This window comes from Primulina tabacum, chromosome 11 (assembly GCF_025594145.1).
Source record: "Primulina tabacum isolate GXHZ01 chromosome 11, ASM2559414v2, whole genome shotgun sequence".
Classification (NCBI taxonomy): Eukaryota; Viridiplantae; Streptophyta; class Magnoliopsida; order Lamiales; family Gesneriaceae; genus Primulina; species Primulina tabacum.
Genome location: NC_134560.1, coordinates 34,010,368 through 34,025,685, shown reverse-complemented (window position 1 = coordinate 34,025,685; position 15,318 = coordinate 34,010,368). Strand labels below are relative to the sequence as shown.

At 38.4% G+C, this 15,318-nt stretch overlaps 2 long non-coding RNA genes across 3 annotated transcripts; one reads left to right on the top strand and one right to left on the bottom strand.

The window, feature by feature from the left end:
- Positions 1-10,626: 10,626 nt before the first annotated feature.
- On the bottom strand, positions 10,627-13,697 carry LOC142519131 (uncharacterized). The gene is made up of 2 exons (XR_012813712.1): positions 13,576-13,697; positions 10,627-11,055 (listed from the first exon to the last, which is right to left on the bottom strand). It is a non-coding gene; the product is annotated as an uncharacterized LOC142519131 (long non-coding RNA).
- On the top strand, positions 11,054-14,341 carry LOC142519130 (uncharacterized). 2 transcript variants are annotated; one of them, XR_012813711.1, is made up of 3 exons: positions 11,054-13,850; positions 13,984-14,067; positions 14,136-14,341. It is a non-coding gene; the product is annotated as an uncharacterized LOC142519130 (long non-coding RNA). The 2 variants fall into 2 exon arrangements; XR_012813710.1 differs by having other exon boundaries at positions 13,984-14,341.
- The last annotated feature ends 977 nt before the right edge of the window (positions 14,342-15,318 follow it).

Sequence of the window (15,318 nt, the reverse complement as noted above, 5' to 3'; positions counted from 1 at the left end):
CTAGTTCTCCCTAGGAATTTTAGAGACTTTGCTCTCTTAGTGTGCCGAGTATCGAAGCTCTGAAGCAGTCCAGATCCAGGCTCAGTTTTGAAATCCTATCATCACCAGATCTCTTTTTTTTCGAATTATTCAAGGTAGGTGGGTTTTTGTTATACTATAATTTGTACACTTGTCCTTCGTAAGTGCGCTTTTGTTATGTATATTTTCTTTCGTAAGTGAGTTTTTGTTTGCCACACTTGTTCTTTGAAGTGTGCTTGAATTTAAAAAAATTATAATTTGTGTACGAATCTCCCTTCAATTTTTGAAAGTTCGTTCGAGCATAATTCCTTGTTCATTATATATTTTCTTCAAGAGTTCACAAGTTATTATGTTCAAATCACTATTAAGATTCGATTGGATATGGAAAAGGATTTCCGAACTATGACCCTTATATGGTGGGATGATAATCGTTGTACGGCCTCACTCCATAAAGGATTAACATATTGGACATGACATCACTCCTTAGAGGATTAACATATAGGAGACTGATATCAGGAAACAATGAAAATGAGATGAATTTCAGTGCTATATGAGTATGCTAAACAAGTATGATGTACGAGTATGATAAGTGATGACATGTTATGATTATGAAGTATGCACATTCGTTATTATTCAAGTTACGATATGCTATGTAAAATTTGAATTCAAATATATGTATATGTTGTTTCATGTCTCGAACGCCTCCACTTGCTGAGTATTTCCCAAAATACTCACCCCTTACTTCCTCTCCACCCAGATAAGAACGAAGAGCAAATGGATGAAGATGAGCAAGAGCAATTTTGGGGATGGTAGAAGATCCCGAGTTATTCCAGAAGTTTTAAAGCTTAGTTTAAGTTTATCGCTTCCGTACTATTAAAAATTTTTAATCAGTTTATTTTGGTATTTAAGTTGTAAAGACGATTTTTTGTTGATTATGAGAAATAAACTGGTTTTGGTATACACTGTACTACGAGGCTTGTTGTTTGACGATTATGTGATTGTTGAGCAACGCCGATGTCGACTAACCCCGGTCTCGGGGCGTGACATTTAAGTGGTATCAGAGCCGCCATGTTCATAATCCGGGTGGGAAAAATAATAATAATAAAAATAATAATATTTTTGGTGGAATTTTTACTCGAGCCCGATTCTATCCATTCCGAAATGACCCAACGAGCGATTTTCACGACTATGTCATGAGGTAGGGGTCGAGATCGTCAAATTCCTTCGTTTAGGCCTCCAAACCGTGTTTTTGCCGTTTTAGGAAAGCTTCGTATAGCTTATAACTTTTTGTAGGAAATTCCAAATTCGATTCCGCCACTTGTTCTGAACTCCATGTAACATATGCTTTCAACCCATTGTTAATCTCGAAAATTTCTATTTTTGGAAATTTTTGAAAAATCTCGTTCGATCGATCCGACTGTCCCCTTTATTTCACAAGTTTACTATTCGGTACCTTACATATTGATTATTCATATCTTTGATTGTATTATGAGCATTTCCATTTTTATTGATTTCAGGAAATGGCTCGTATCCGGATCACAGCTCGCAAGAGTGTCACCACTCCCGTACTGGACAAGGATGAGATTATCAAGAACCTTCAGGCATCCCTAGTTCAAGAGAGAGAAGATAATGCAGAATTGGTAGGGGATTTGAATAACCTTCTAGCCACAAGACACGACTTAGAGGAGCAGAGAGAACACCTCCAGTCAGACGTCCAGAAGTTTTCTCACTACTATGATAAGGCAGAACAGGAGCTTGATGCGACCAAAGAACTCCTAGCAGCTGCCCAGGCCGAGATAGCCGAACTTAAGGCTCAAAGAGAAAAAATCTGCTTTACGACGGTGCAACGTCATAATCAAGATGCAGCGACTATCCAGGAACTGCAAATGTCTGTGCATAACTTAACCCTACACCATGAACAACTCATCAACGAGGTCCATCAGCTGGAGGAAGTCATCATCAATGTGCAGCTCGAAATAGAACCAATAGAAGGCCCAATGGAGGATGAGGCAGTTGGAGACGGCGAGATTGTAGACGATTGAGTATTAGAGTCACTAGTTGTAATAAGGATTTGTAATCCAATTGCTTCTCTTGCTTTCTTTTCCATTTCGAAGACTTTGATCTATATTTCCTTCAATTGAATTCAATAAAAAATTATTTGATTTATTCCTTGGATCATTTCGTAATTGAGCCATTATTATCGCATTATCCTTGTTGTTACAACAAATTCTTAGAACTTGCAATTGTAGGAAATGGCCGGCAGACCCCCGAGACAAAACCGCAACCCGCGTTATGCTAATACCAACCGTGATGATGGAGAGGAGGGTGGACCCCGCCAGCAGTCAACCTGAGCCGAGCTGATCTCATGGCCATCGCCACGATAGTAGCATCAACACTGCAAGGGTTGGGGAACCCGAATGCCAATCGCCAACCTCCACCACCACCAAATGGAATCAAATTCCACTACGAATCCTTACGAAAGAATAGATGCCCAGTATTTGTGGGTGATTCAGATTCTGAAGCAGCCCAGAGTTGGATCAAGAATGTAGAGACGCAACTACGTCTACTCGAAATCCCTGAGATACTCAAAGCGGACGTGGTCGTACCTTTTCTGGAAGACAAGGCGAGTAAGTGGTGGGAAGCAGTTTCACCTTCCATGACTGCTACAGGACCAATAACGTGGCAACAGTTTAAGGATATTTTCCTTAAGCAATACTACCCAGCAGAAGTTAGAATGCAAAAACTCAGTGAATTTGAGAATTTTGTCCAGACTCAGGAGATGTCGGTGGTAGAATACACCTCTTATTTCAATGCGCTAGGAACTTATGCCCCGACGATCATGGCAGATGAGGTCTTGAAATTGCATCGCTTCAAGAAAGGGCTGAATAGTCGAATTCAGTCAGTTTTAGCGGTTTATCAGCCAACCGATTTCGCAGATTTGATGGGCGCAGCTATCCGAGTTGAGACAGACATTCGGCAAACGGAAGGGGAAAACAAGAACAAGAGACCCTTTAACGGCCAACCGTCTCAAAACGAACAGAAATTTAAAAAGCAAAACCAGTCCGACAAACAATTCGATGGAACTTCGTACGCCACAAACCACTCAGAAATTAGGCAATGCCCCTCCTGCCATCTTCGACACAGAGGAGAGTGCCGTCGAGTAAGTGGAACTTGCTTCGGTTGTGGGAAGCCAGGACACCGCATCGTAGATTGTCCTGTAGCCGCCAACACGACAGTCGGACCCAATAAAGGAACTGGGCCAAAAGCGGGAGCAAATACCAACAAGCCAAAAGAAAACAAACCAAATGCCAATGTGTTTGCTCTGATGAAAGAAGAAGCAGACGACACAAACGACATCGTGTCAGGTACCGTCCTAATGTACAAGTTCCTGTCTATGTATTATTGTGATGCTACACACTCTTTCATATCTAAGATTTGCTAATAATTAGGACATGAGCCGGAGACTTAGTTGATCCTTTTAGAATGACAGTACCTATAAGTAAGACTATTTAAGATTCATAGAGATTGTAGGACTAAGACGACGCTCCATCCCCTACGTCAAGATACAACAGTATACTCACGTAGAAAGGAAGCCACGTGGGAGAAAGAATGCGAGAAGAATATTATTATCTATTCAAAGATCAAGCCAACCCAAGTTTCGAGGACAAAACTTTCCATAAGGTGGTAGGGATGTGAAACCCCGATTTTTTCAGGTGATAAGAATTTTGAGGATAAGCTAATTTTTGGGATAAATAAACCAAAATCTAAAATTTGATATGATACTGATACCAGATAAAGATCTATGATTTGATTTGATATGATATTGATACCAGATAAAAATCTAAGATTTGATATGATAATTATCCTAGATTTTAAGTTTGATTCAAATTTCAAACATAAGGATAATACACGATCATGATAGCATCCAACCCTATAAATAGTAGAGCCATGCCATTAGAAATTCACACCTCCATATTTTTGAAATTTCCTCTCTAGTTCTCCCTAGGAATTTTAGAGACTTTGCTCTCTTAGTGTGCCGAGTATCGAAGCTTTGAAGCAGTCCAGATCCAGGCTCAGTTTTGAAACCCTATCATCACCAGATCTCTTTTTTTTTCGAATTATTCAAGGTAAGTAGGTTTTTGTTATACAATAATTTGCACACTTGTCCTTCGTAAGTGCGCTTTTGTTATGTATATTTTCTTTCGTAAGTGAGTTTTTGTTTGCCACACTTGTTCTTTGAAGTGTGGTTGCGTTTAAAAAAATTATAATTTGTGTACGAATCTCCCTTCAATTTTGAAAGTTTGTTCGAGCATAGTTCCTTGTTCATGATATATTTTCTTCAAGAGTTGTCAAGTTATTATGTTCAAAGCACTGTTAGGATTCGATTGGATATGGGAAAGGATTTCTTAACTATGACCCTTATACGGTGGGATGGTATCCGTTGTACGGCCTCACTCCATTGAGGATTAACATATTGGACATGGCCTCACTCCTTAGAGGATTAACATATAGGAGACTGATATCAGGAAATCATGGAAATGAGATGAATTTCAGTGCTATATGAGTATGCTAAACAAGTATGATGTACGAGTATGATATGTGATGACATGTTATGATTATGAAGTATGCGCATTCGTTATTATTCAAGTTACGATATGTTATGTAAAATTTGAATTCAAGTATATGTATATGTTGTTTCATGTCTCGAACGGCGCCCACTTGCTGAGTATTTCCCAAAATACTCACCCCTTACTTCCTCTCCACCCAGAAAAGAACGAAGAGCAAATGTATGAAGATGAGCAAGAGCAATTTTGGGGATGGTAGAAGATCCCGAGTTATTCCAGAAGTTTTAAAGCTTAGTTTAAGTTTATCGCTTCCGCACTATTAAAAATTTTTAATCAGTTTATTTTGGTATTTAAGTTGTAAAGACGATTTTTTGTTGATTATGAGAAATAAACTGGTTTTGGTATATACTGTACTACGAGGCTTGTTGTTTGACGATTATGTGATTGTTGAGCAACGCCGATGTCGACTAACCCCGGTCTCGGGGCGTGACATTTAAGTGGTATCAGAGTCGCCATGTTCATAATCCGGGTGGGAAAAATAATAATAATAAAAATAATAATATTTTTGGTGGAATTTTTACTCGAGCCCGATTCTATCCATTCCGAAATGACCCAACGAGCGATTTTCACGACTATGTCATGAGGTAGGGGTCGAGATCGTCAAATTCCTTCGTTTAGGCCTCCAAACCGTGTTTTTGCCATTTTAGGAAAGCTTCGTATAGCTTATAACTTTTTGTAGGAAATTCCAAATTCGATTCCGCCACTTGTTCTGAACTCCATGTAACATATGCTTTCAACCCATTGTTAATCTCGAAAATTTCTATTTTTGGAAATTTTTGAAAAATCTCGTTCGATCGATCCGACTGTCCCCTTTATTTCACAAGTTTACTATTCGGTACCTTACATATTGATTATTCATATCTTTGATTGTATTATGAGCATTTCCATTTTTATTGATTTCAGGAAATGGCTCGTATCCGGATCACAGCTCGCAAGAGTGTCACCACTCCCGTACTGGACAAGGATGAGATTATCAAGAACCTTCAGGCATCCCTAGTTCAAGAGAGAGAAGATAATGCAGAATTGGTAGGGGATTTGAATAACCTTCTAGCCACAAGACACGACTTAGAGGAGCAGAGAGAACACCTCCAGTCAGACGTCCAGAAGTTTTCTCACTACTATGATAAGGCAGAACAGGAGCTTGATGCGACCAAAGAACTCCTAGCAGCTGCCCAGGCCGAGATAGCCGAACTTAAGGCTCAAAGAGAACAAATCTGCTTTACGACGGTGCAACGTCATAATCAAGATGCAGCGACTATCCAGGAACTGCAAATGTCTGTGCATAACTTAACCCTACACCATGAACAACTCATCAACGAGGTCCATCAGCTGGAGGAAGTCATCATCAATGTGCAGCTCGAAATAGAACCAATAGAAGGCCCAATGGAGGATGAGGCAGTTGGAGACGGCGAGATTGTAGACGATTGAGTATTAGAGTCACTAGTTGTAATAAGGATTTGTAATCCAATTGCTTCTCTTGCTTTCTTTTCCATTTCGAAGACTTTGATCTATATTTCCTTCAATTGAATTCAATAAAAAATTATTTGATTTATTCCTTGGATCATTTCGTAATTGAGCCATTATTATCGCATTATCCTTGTTGTTACAACAAATTCTTAGAACTTGCAATTGTAGGAAATGGCCGGCAGACCCCCGAGACAAAACCGCAACCCGCGTTATGCTAATACCAACCGTGATGATGGAGAGGAGGGTGGACCCCGCCAGCAGTCAACCTGAGCCGAGCTGATCTCATGGCCATCGCCACGATAGTAGCATCAACACTGCAAGGGTTGGGGAACCCGAATGCCAATCGCCAACCTCCACCACCACCAAATGGAATCAAATTCCACTACGAATCCTTACGAAAGAATAGATGCCCAGTATTTGTGGGTGATTCAGATTCTGAAGCAGCCCAGAGTTGGATCAAGAATGTAGAGACGCAACTACGTCTACTCGAAATCCCTGAGATACTCAAAGCGGACGTGGTCGTACCTTTTCTGGAAGACAAGGCGAGTAAGTGGTGGGAAGCAGTTTCACCTTCCATGACTGCTACAGGACCAATAACGTGGCAACAGTTTAAGGATATTTTCCTTAAGCAATACTACCCAGCAGAAGTTAGAATGCAAAAACTCAGTGAATTTGAGAATTTTGTCCAGACTCAGGAGATGTCGGTGGTAGAATACACCTCTTATTTCAATGCGCTAGGAACTTATGCCCCGACGATCATGGCAGATGAGGTCTTGAAATTGCATCGCTTCAAGAAAGGGCTGAATAGTCGAATTCAGTCAGTTTTAGCGGTTTATCAGCCAACCGATTTCGCAGATTTGATGGGCGCAGCTATCCGAGTTGAGACAGACATTCGGCAAACGGAAGGGGAAAACAAGAACAAGAGACCCTTTAACGGCCAACCGTCTCAAAACGAACAGAAATTTAAAAAGCAAAACCAGTCCGACAAACAATTCGATGGAACTTCGTACGCCACAAACCACTCAGAAATTAGGCAATGCCCCTCCTGCCATCTTCGACACAGAGGAGAGTGCCGTCGAGTAAGTGGAACTTGCTTCGGTTGTGGGAAGCCAGGACACCGCATCGTAGATTGTCCTGTAGCCGCCAACACGACAGTCGGACCCAATAAAGGAACTGGGCCAAAAGCGGGAGCAAATACCAACAAGCCAAAAGAAAACAAACCAAATGCCAATGTGTTTGCCCTGATGAAAGAAGAAGCAGACGACACAAACGACATCGTGTCAGGTACCGTCCTAATGTACAAGTTCCTGTCTATGTATTATTGTGATGCTACACACTCTTTCATATCTAAGATTTGCTAATAATTAGGACATGAGCCGGAGACTTAGTTGATCCTTTTAGAATGACAGTACCTATAAGTAAGACTATTTAAGATTCATAGAGATTGTAGGACTAAGACGACGCTCCATCCCCTACGTCAAGATACAACAGTATACTCACGTAGAAAGGAAGCCACGTGGGAGAAAGAATGCGAGAAGAATATTATTATCTATTCAAAGATCAAGCCAACCCAAGTTTCGAGGACGAAACTTTCCATAAGGTGGTAGGGATGTGAAACCCCGATTTTTTCAGGTGATAAGAATTTTGAGGATAAGCTAATTTTTGGGATAAATAAACCAAAATCTAAAATTTGATATGATACTGATACCAGATAAAGATCTATGATTTGATTTGATATGATATTGATACCAGATAAAAATCTAAGATTTGATATGATAATTATCCTAGATTTTAAGTTTGATTCAAATTTCAAACATAAGGATAATACACGATCATGATAGCATCCAACCCTATAAATAGTAGAGCCATGCCATTAGAAATTCACACCTCCATATTTTTGAAATTTCCTCTCTAGTTCTCCCTAGGAATTTTAGAGACTTTGCTCTCTTAGTGTGCCGAGTATCGAAGCTTTGCAGCAGTCCAGATCCAGGCTCAGTTTTGAAATCCTATCATCACCAGATCTCTTTTTTTTTTCGAATTATTCAAGGTAAGTAGGTTTTTGTTATACAATAATTTGCACACTTGTCCTTCGTAAGTGCGCTTTTGTTATGTATATTTTCTTTCGTAAGTGAGTTTTTGTTTGCCACACTTGTTCTTTGAAGTGTGGTTGCGTTTAAAAAAATTATAATTTGTGTACGAATCTCCCTTCAATTTTGAAAGTTTGTTCGAGCATAGTTCCTTGTTCATGATATATTTTCTTCAAGAGTTGTCAAGTTATTATGTTCAAAGCACTGTTAGGATTCGATTGGATATGGGAAAGGATTTCTGAACTATGACCCTTATACGGTGGGATGGTATCCGTTGTACGGCCTCACTCCATTGAGGATTAACATATTGGACATGGCCTCACTCCTTAGAGGATTAACATATAGGAGACTGATATCAGGAAATCATGGAAATGAGATGAATTTCAGTGCTATATGAGTATGCTAAACAAGTATGATGTACGAGTATGATATGTGATGACATGTTATGATTATGAAGTATGCGCATTCGTTATTATTCAAGTTACGATATGTTATGTAAAATTTGAATTCAAGTATATGTATATGTTGTTTCATGTCTCGAACGGCGCCCACTTGCTGAGTATTTCCCAAAATACTCACCCCTTACTTCCTCTCCACCCAGAAAAGAACGAAGAGCAAATGTATGAAGATGAGCAAGAGCAATTTTGGGGATGGTAGAAGATCCCGAGTTATTCCAGAAGTTTTAAAGCTTAGTTTAAGTTTATCGCTTCCGCACTATTAAAAATTTTTAATCAGTTTATTTTGGTATTTAAGTTGTAAAGACGATTTTTTGTTGATTATGAGAAATAAACTGGTTTTGGTATATATTGTACTACGACGCTTGTTGTTTGACGATTATGTGATTATTGAGCAACGCCGATGTCGACTAACCCCGGTCTCGGGGCGTGACAGTAGCACTCTCAACCATATAAGCTGAGTACGTGGCAGTAACTGAAGCATTCAAGGAAGCTAAATAGATAAAATATGGAAGAGCTGGGCTACAAAAAAAGTCAGTAACTGTGTACTGCGACAACCAATGTGCCATACATCTATCAAAACATCAAGTCTTCCACGAAAGGACAAAGCATATAGATGTAAGGCTACATTTTGTTCGTGAAGTGATTGAAGCTGGAGATGTTCAAGTCCAAAGATAAACACCAGTGAAACCCTGCTGATATGTGTACCAAAGTAATAAGAACAAACAAGTTCGATAAATTCAAAGAACTGATTAAAATAACAAGCTGTAGGTTGCCTTAAGTCAAGAGGCAGGAGGAGGTGTCTTCGTGGATAACTTGGTTGCAGACAAGGTGGAGAATTGCGGAATGTCAGCAATTCAAGGTAGCTATCCAAAATGGATAGTTGGTGAATCAGTTAAGCAACTAACATGTGGTTGGTTGGATAAGAATGAGTACTTGAACAAGATCAGGACTGACCCTTGATTCCAGCTTATGGTCATGAAGCGGAATCCCTCATGCATGGCCATATATAAGTAGGAGGAGTCAAGTGGAGGAATTCAAGAGGCATGAAAGAGTTCTGAGATCATCCGTGAGAAGTGAACAAGAAGCAACAAATCTTTTTCATTGAAAATTCGAAATCTTTTTCTTTGTAATCCATAGAAGAGAAAAAGAGTTAGAGACTACATTGTATCGTAAGTTGTTCATTGTACACTGATTCAATATAGTGAAAACACTTCCCGTGGATGTAGATCGTTTCCTTGATCGAACCACATAAATCTCGTGCGTTGAATTGTTATTTTTTTTTGTTGATTTTGCATTCAATTATTCTCAATTTTTGTTCGCATTGAATCATCCAATTGAAAACAAGGATCAGGATTCAAGTTGATAAAACTTAGTTACAACCACTTTATTATATATTTAAATTTACATAAATATCAGTCGACTTATATATATCTACATATATGAAAGCGTGAATATTTTGAAATGGGCCTGTTTTTGTACGGTTGCAGGTTAAAAACATACACGCGTAATGGCATCTCTCTTCCACCACAGCATAGCTTTTCCCCACTTGTTTTTGTTCTGCTTTTTTCTAATTTTTTTTACATTTTTGGGTGGTTCTTTTTTTGATATTGTTTGAAGTTTCCGACTTTTTGAGGTTATTTGTTTTTGCTGAGTTAGTTATTTTCTCTTGTTTTCGTTTTTTGAGTGATTTACATGTTTGATTAATATACATATTTGCGTATGCTCCTACTCATGAACTCGATTTGTATCTCTGTACATATAAAAGATGGGTGGTGGGTTTAAGGCTAAAGCGTGATGGTAGCTCAAGTTGAACTAAACAAGGCCTAGGACTTAGGAGTGTTAGTTGACACTAGAAATTTTTCCGTGTTCAGCAAGATTTTTCCTTGAGGTGTGCTGCTCAAATCTGTCTGGTAAAACGCTCCACTGTTTAGAATTTAAGAAAGAAGTGTAAGCTCATGGTATTTGACCGCATTTCTTTTTCTTTTTCTTTATAAGAAACGATATCGCATTGACATCGATAAATTATACACTGAAAATTTTGTTCTTAATTATTAAGTAGTTCCAACATGTGATAGGTTTGTTTTTCATTTACCATGTTTATGATGTGCCCTGTAAAGCTGATGTGGGTAAGGCACTTTGCATGCTTGATGCTCATGCTTCAGCGTGAAACCTTTGGGGTTTTGCTTGATTAAGTATTGTTTTTATCTACTTTATTTTAATAAATTGGTCAAATGATGGCTAAACAGTGCTATTTACGCATTCTTCGAGATTTGTTTACTTTTCTGTATTCGCATTATGCACTGGAAAATGAACGGGCTTGTGGCTTGTGGAATAGGCGGCTGAGTTCAATAATAGTGGATTAACTTTGTGCACGAGGAAAAGGATTAAAAAGGGTTTTCCCTCTCTCTCTCTGCACTAAATGTTTGGTATTCCTTTTCTTGTCTGGTGCTCTGCTCTTACCCTTTTTCTTAATTGAGTAGTTGATTTGCCAACATAATCATTTGATAAGTTTTAAGCTTAGCTGCTCCACCATTTTTGTAAAAGAACACCGACACACATCTGCCTTGCCTCAAAACCAAGACACATGTTTTGGCAAACCCGCAGCTATATCACTGGGTTGTTTGGTTTGTTGCTACTCCAACTTGCTTCGTAATTCCCCTGTATTCCAGTTTTATTCTACTTTTTATTCATTAAGACATCAAGTCATCTGTATTTTTGTGCATCGTCTTGTGCCAATATGTTGTTCGAGTTTTTCGATGCACTGTGGTTTCTGATGGATCCACTGATTGCCGATTTTCTACCAGATCACGTGAAAAGATTATGTGCAGGTTGAACTTAGAATGCTCAGTGATGTTATTCCCTAATTTTCAACAAATGGTTATTATTACGTGTGGAAATCTTAGATCAGTGATTGACATTAAGTACTCCTAGGCAGATAATGACAAATAAATTAATGCAAGCAGAGTGTATTTTTAATGGTTTAAGAGTAAGAATTCGGAAAAAAGGCATGCCGCTTCCAAACTCATGCAATCATTATTTTTTATTTGGGCAATAGTGTCATGATCTTAGCTTTGAAAGTGCACCAAGGAAAGCCATAAATCAATTAATTATGTTGGAGGAGGTGGAAATGGAACTGTATATGTAATGTATAGAGGACATTTGCTTGAAATAATAAAAAGGTGAAACTGGTGTGAGCCTAGCAAAAAAGTGAAATTAGTTCAGCTTTACTTCATAATCTGATGTTGGTACTTTGGAATGTGCTTATCGTAGACTGTTTGTTGGAAGAAGTTAAAAGACTACTCGGATTTTGCTTAATATTGTAAATGAGCTAGAGCTTACTTCGACAAGTATTTATACATAGTAAATGAAGATTAATATGAGAATCAAAGAGTTAGATTGGCTAAAATATAGTCAAAAAAGGAATTTACAATCATCCACTAACTAAAATGTATAGAGATATAGCTAGATGTTGAAAAATGTATAGATCTAGCTACAATTTTCAACATATCTTCCACATGCATGAACTAATATCGCCATCAACATAAATCTGAAGATAAAAAAACGGCAAGAAATGCATTTTGATGACAAGAGTCCATTAAACTTGGTCTTAAATTGTGTTTCTTATGTATCGCGGTACCTCTCCAGGTTCATGTTAGATACTCTTTTCTTACATCATTTTTTTATATCACGTATAACATGGATGACTTAGTTTGCAGCGGTTGTCTGTGCTTAAAAGTTTTCTGCCATCTGATTTTGGTTTTAGATCCTGAAAACTTAAACTTCTCATATTTAAGCTGTCACACCGTTACTCTCAAATATTGTGTGCAAAATCCAAAAAAGTTAGACGGTTAAATATTGTAGTTCGAACATAGTTTAGTTTATATATTGTGATAATTAATTAGTCATAATGGCTCTAATTGTAGCAAATTTTACATTTGTTAATAAAATACATGTGCGAGGAGCAAAGCTTGTGTTTCAATGAAGAAAAGAACATCTATCCATGTATCCAAGATTATATTAATTTTGATATCACGTATAACATGGATGACTTAGTTTGCAGCGGTTGTTTGTGCTTAAAATTTTCTGCCATCTGATTTTGGTTTTAGATCATGAAAACTTAAACTTCTCATATTTGGGCTGTCAAACCATTACTCTCAAATATTGTGTGCAGAATCCAAAAATATTTGGCGGTTAAATACTGTAGTTTGAACATAGTTTAGTTTATATAATGTGATAATTAATTAGTCGTAATGGCTCTGATTGTAGCAAATTTTACATTTGTTAATAAAATACATGTACGAGGAGCAAAGCTTGTGTTTCAAGGAAGAAAAGAACATATATCAATGTATCCGAGATGATATTAATTTTGATAATTGTTGTATTTGCTCACGGATATGCAACATATTTCTTCTACCTTCTTTGTCCCTAAACACATTTTAATCAAGTCAAATTGTAACGTCCCAGATTCGACGACTTTCTTCACTGTATCAAGACGAGTCTTTCCAGCGTGCTTATGTCCTCACTCACACGCACCCTGGGAAACTTCCCAGGAAGTCACCCATTCCAAAATTGCCCCAAGTCAAGCACGCTTAACTTTGGAGTTCTTATGTGATAAGCTACCGAAAAGAAGATGCAGCTTCGTGATATGAGTAGTACCAATCAAATCTTTTAAGCCCTCTTCAACTGTACAGTCCATTGCATTGAACAGTCTCGGAATCCCTCTCATTCCGGTGTGGGATCGGTTCATTCATGTTCCCTCCACCTAGAAGCCTGCCAAGAGCCGCTCATTGTCCGTGCAATCTCATGGCACCGGCGATCACCCCCCGCCCTCTTCGGCCCCGGGCCTCACACAAATTGTCAACGAGAAGTGATAGCAACTCCATTGTGAATAATATTTTTTGACAATCATTCATGTACGACTTCCCTTGGACTCCGACGAAATATGTCCCTTTTTATATTGGTGCGGATTACCACGATTACCATCATTATGTCGGCGGGCAAAGCCAGAGTAATTTTGCATCCGTGTTTGTGTATTGTGATTACATATATGGCACTGCCAAGGTGATTATTTGAATAATTTGTCATTGTTACTACAAGATTATTTTGGCTTCCAAACGTAGTTATCAACGAAGGACTGCTCTTTTTTAAAAATAAAATCACCGGGATACTGCTATCAAAAGGAAGTCCTCCATCAGGTAAATTACCTTAGCATGTCTTGATCGTGTTCCTTTCGCGTCTTATAGTTTTTTCCTTGCCGACCAAGACAGTTATCTGACACACACATGATTAGTAGATTTTGGTGAAGAGAATTTATTTCTGGTCTTGCAGTTACAGGAGGAACTGAAAAGCAACTGCGTGAAGAAAGGAAGTTTGCAGGACCAATTAATAATTAGGCAATGATGTGAACTTCAGGTGAAATGCATAAAAGTGGTTGATGTCTTATTTAAAGCACAATGCATTCTAATATGCACGGACGACAGGGTTTTGGTGCGAAATGTCAAAGCTTGGTGCGGTACGTTGAAGTGAATTAGCCAAATTGAAGATACACATGAATCTGGAAATTTGAAGAGAATGTGATATGTATGTGAACTACTACAAAAATAAATCAATGCTTCCTCTGCAACAGAATATGAACTATGTTACGTTGATCTTGCAGTTCATTTTCGATTTGATTTAGCACACCATATATTTAAGGGCCATGCTTCAGCCTTCATGGTCGAGGTGAGCCCTTCATGGAAGGGCTGCGCCTTAGCTTGTATCAGAATGCAAGCACCGAGTCTCGCTAGGCCATAAGTCTTAGTGCTGTCTTTTTTGGTTTTTAATTACTATGATTCGGCTTGAAATGGTTATGCTGGAAAAAATATAAATATTCATATGTTATATTATAAACATGGGTAGAACACCTCAAGAATTGAGGTGCCCATACCTAGTATAATATAATAAGCAAAGCCGTGAATCACTTGGCTTGCATAAAACAATTAAATAATGTGATTATTTTTTATTTCTAACCCAACACGAAATTATAAATTTGATTAATATATTGATAAATACTTCGTATGATCTTATCCAATCCAAGTATTTGAAATGGAAATTCTAGAGGCTCTATGAGTATGACACGCTAGAAAAAGGGTATGACGTGGTAGTCTTTAATTTCCTGTAATGGACACGTTTTGATTCTAGCTCCTTCATATGGGATTTGGCTTATTCAACTGCTGATCACATTTTCCAGCTGTAAATAATAAGTATTGAAAATTCATATATTGTTGCAGGAGCTGGAAATTACGCCGCAGATAAAAGCTAGCTAACAGAAGCAGAAGACAAGGCAAGTGAACGGCTGTGCAGCTAAAGATAAGGCCGATGAACTGGGCGAAGAAGATTGTGAGAAGACTGTGGCAGCAAAAGACAAGGCAAGTGAACTGGGCTAGGATGCTTACGAGAAGACTGGGCAAGCAAAAGATGAGGCAACTGCATTGGGCGAGGATGCTTGCGAGAAGACTGAGGAGCAAAAGATAGGGTGACGAAGAAATTAAGTACTGTGAATCATCTCCCATCATCTCTGGTTTCATGTTGTGTTTTGATGTGTGAATTGAGTTCCCAGTTTTCCTGTACGATGGATGCCAATATATCATTTAATGGCTCAATAATATTACACTTCATTAAATG